This window comes from Strongylocentrotus purpuratus, unplaced genomic scaffold (assembly GCF_000002235.5).
Source record: "Strongylocentrotus purpuratus isolate Spur 01 unplaced genomic scaffold, Spur_5.0 spur5_scaffold_1, whole genome shotgun sequence".
In the NCBI taxonomy this organism is placed as follows: domain Eukaryota; kingdom Metazoa; phylum Echinodermata; class Echinoidea; order Camarodonta; family Strongylocentrotidae; genus Strongylocentrotus; species Strongylocentrotus purpuratus.
Window position 1 is genome coordinate 39,056,758 of NW_022145594.1, and position 3,817 is coordinate 39,060,574.

Here is a 3,817-nt window from a genome sequence, read left to right on the forward strand (position 1 = left end):
TTCATGTCCAGTGACGCTCAGGGCCCTGTTTCATAAAACTTGATATCAATAGAAATATTCAATATATGTTATAAGTTAGTGAAATCGTGACATTTGATTGTCCAAGAGCAACTTTGTCATAGAAATTTAGTATTTGTTACTGATAACAAGTTTTAATGAAACAGGGCCCAGGTCTTATCTCTTTCGGAAAATCACATCCTTAGATAAAAAGGCAAATACGAAATACTGACCACAATTTATGTTCGTTAATCATGAATAATTTTAATGAGTGTAGGCAAATAAAAGATAAAAAATGGAGAGCGAATATCAAATACCAACAAAAGTGATTTTTCTTTCAAGACTTACTTTGAGTACCGAAAAAGAAGTTTGAAATATAAAGGTAATTCTTCTTACATGAAATGACAATAAAAAATGCCTACAAAACTTCATTGTATAATATTATCGAGCATTATGATTTCCAATTCAATACCAGTGGACAAGAACAAGTTTTTATAGTCGAAATGTAATACATATGATGAATGAATGAACCTTTGATGAAGAATATGGAGGAAAACATTTTAATATAATGTAAAATCATGAAATATTTCGTGCAGAAAAATAATAAGAAAATGTAAAGATGCATATTTTTTTTAGTTGCTAATAAATAAAGTGTTTATATTATACAATATGTAGATATAATACCTTCCTTGGAAACGTGTTCCCAACCTGGAATTCAAAACAAAGGTTATAAATAACAACTCTTGACGAAATAATTCTTTTTATTCCGATAGAAATGTAGAATAGTTTAAACATGGGGTAGATATTAGCAGTCAAACCAATGATATTACGCTGTATACCTACTATTTGTACCCTAACAGTTTCATATTACATGTTTAATGTATTCATGCAACCTTCTAACATGGTGTTTAAAAAAAATCCAAATCAAATCAAATATATTTATGAAAATATCATTAATATATTTTCCCATGAGTCTACTTAAATATCTGATCTTAATAACCAAAATATGACCTATTTCTCGTTTGCTTTGTTTATGGGACTCATACGAAAAAAAACCTCCTTGTCAAGTGATTCAAATACCACTGTGGGTTATGAACACGATCGACAAAGATCAGCTGAAGGGCAATTCAATACCCGATTGTATGTCCCAAAGGAATCATGGTTAACCCCACTGCCATGTTCGAACATTTTATTGGGTGACGCACGATGCTATTGGAATTGCCTTCTTAGGATTATTTTTAGGAAGTACTTGCGATCGTGTTGTTTCAAAATTGTATTTTGGAAATAAAGCAATATTTGTCTTACAATATGGAGCTCACTGTGCTATTTTGTCCTCATTTTTTCAAATGATGATTAAAGGCTCGTTAAGATAAGACGTGGTGTACTTTAAACATTGGCGGTTCTTTTCACCATAACGTTAAGTGAAATATGCTTTACAATAATTGTGCGGGCAGTTGCCATTCATCTTAACCGTTAAAAAACCGAGGTAGCTTTTTTTGCGGCGGTTGACCGCTCCGCATCTAAAGAATACTTACAGATAGGAGTACTGGTACTCTCTATATATACACGAATGTAATCTGCTCTTGAAGGAGTCATTTTGAGGTGGAAATGCACTCTTAAGAGACTGATTCAAACTACAACTGGTTGCGTAACTTCTAAAGGGTTCTATCTACTGCTCTACAACCAAAGAGGTGTTTTTATCATTGAAGCCTGTTCATATATTTACCATCATCAAGACTAACTTGTTCTCCATCGGTCCCATTATTATTGAGGCTTGCTTCTTCCTCCGGAGCTTTGTCGCTTTCTTTCCCATGATTGGCATCTACAAAAACATAATAAAAGTACGATTATGCGAGCTTCGAGGCATTTTGTAAAGCTTTTATCGTGCTTATTCATCTTTGATTTCTCGTTAGGGAGCACCGTATGCATAGTTTGGGTCTACTATATTTACGATAACTGTTATTTTTATTTTAGATATGATAACGCCTTTATCTAGGGGTGAGCAACAACAAAACCCTCCTCTGCTTTATATTTTGGTAGATTTTATTATTTTTTTCCAATTTATATATGATTCCACATCTGTCTTCATGGTTATGTAAATCTGTTTTATTTTACCTTTTTTCTTATTACTAGGATTATCTTCTTCGGATATCTCAGCAACCACGTTGTTAGTGTCCTTCGCTTCTATTCCTGAAGATTTTATTTCCTCTCTGTTCTGACTTGTACCTATAAGAATTAGAATTCGCAAGTACGTTTTTCCGTCTTAGAGATTCGTTAAGTTTTAAAAAATGAAAACTAATTTACTTATATCTCATTTTGATATATATTTATATTTGCATTTTGTGTTTACATCAATACACGCTGTTATCTTCCACACTAGTGTTATCTTCATGAATCCCCTCTGAATCATTGTCTATTGCTACCAGCTCTAAATCCGCCCCCCCCCCCCCCCCCCCCAAGAAAAAAAAATACCCTTACTTGTGCCCGTCACAAAGGGAAACAAACTAAAGACTTTGGAATGAAATGCATATTAGGCTCATTCATATGTATTCTTACTCTCTTATCTTCTTTACCGGTATTTCTTACGAGTTTGTCACCGTTTGTGGCTGTCTCCATACCTTCTTTTTCCACTTTACCCTTCTTTTCACCAAGACCTACAAATATAAATTGATTTAAATAGAAGAATGCAACTATAAGGTTACACATTATGAAGTAACACGCGCATGATATATCAAATAACCATGCGGCAAAAGGATGAAATATATGAATACATGTATATGTATGGGTGTGTATGTGGGTGTGTGCGTGCGCGTGTAGACATGTCTATCTGTCTGTCTTTATCGTATTACGTTGTCAAGTGAAAGAATCCTAAAGTGAATTCGCTAGGTCAAAATATAAAATTTAACACGGGAGTATTATGTAACAATTATTATGTTGTAGTTGTGGGAAATTATCAAATATCAGTTGTATAAATTAGGTTTCAAGGAGACTGATATGCCTTACCAACCGGAAAGGTAACATAATCATATTGGTCAAGTAACTTTAATCCAATACACGTGTTGCTCAAGGATAGTGGAACATTCAAATCAAACAGTCAGGTGAACCACCTCATGTTATCACCGTGTTATATGGTAATGATGATAACGATGAAGATGAGGATGGTGACTATCATGACGAGGAGGATGGTGACATTGATGAGGATGGTGATGGTGATGATGATGTTTCACTGCATTTATAAGGTACAGTTTTCTGTTAAAATCATTCAAACCCGCAGATACATCTCAGGCATTTCCTTTTTTGGTGAAAGGGTATTTAAAGACCGTCAATACTACAGGGTCAACTCAGCTCTCAACTAACATAAGCAAAAGAGGATCATGGGGGACCACCGACAGGCACCGATTGGGGATTTTTTTTATATGGAGGGAGCAAGTAGCTAAAAGTAGGACAGTGGGGCTATGATATAAATATCGATATAACTATTTTTGTATATTTGAACATAGTTTTTTACCTTGCTTGTTAATGGGGGTGATTTGTTGATGCACCTCCTCCTCAATGGCCGCGTTCCCAGTCTCCGTTCCCTCTGTTTGTCCAGCTTTTTTGTCTAGGTTTCTTTCACCTACCAGAATACACATCGTGGAAATTAACTATGCGAACGATATTGAACCATGGAACTATAAATGGTAAGTTCCGTGATTGAACTCTTACAGATGTTACAGAAAAAACACAATATTTAATAAAACATTTATTTAGCACCTCTAAAAATAAAGACTACCATAACATCTACAAAACTACAGAATATAAAGAAAAAATAAGATTTTAA

General features: G+C 34.2%; 1 long non-coding RNA gene across 1 annotated transcript; it reads right to left on the bottom strand.

The window, feature by feature from the left end:
- Positions 1–1,586: 1,586 nt before the first annotated feature.
- Positions 1,587–3,617, bottom strand: LOC115921498. The gene is made up of 3 exons (XR_004062910.1): positions 3,506–3,617; positions 2,113–2,223; positions 1,587–1,819 (listed from the first exon to the last, which is right to left on the bottom strand). It is a non-coding gene; the product is annotated as an uncharacterized LOC115921498 (long non-coding RNA).
- Positions 3,618–3,817: the final 200 nt, after the last annotated feature.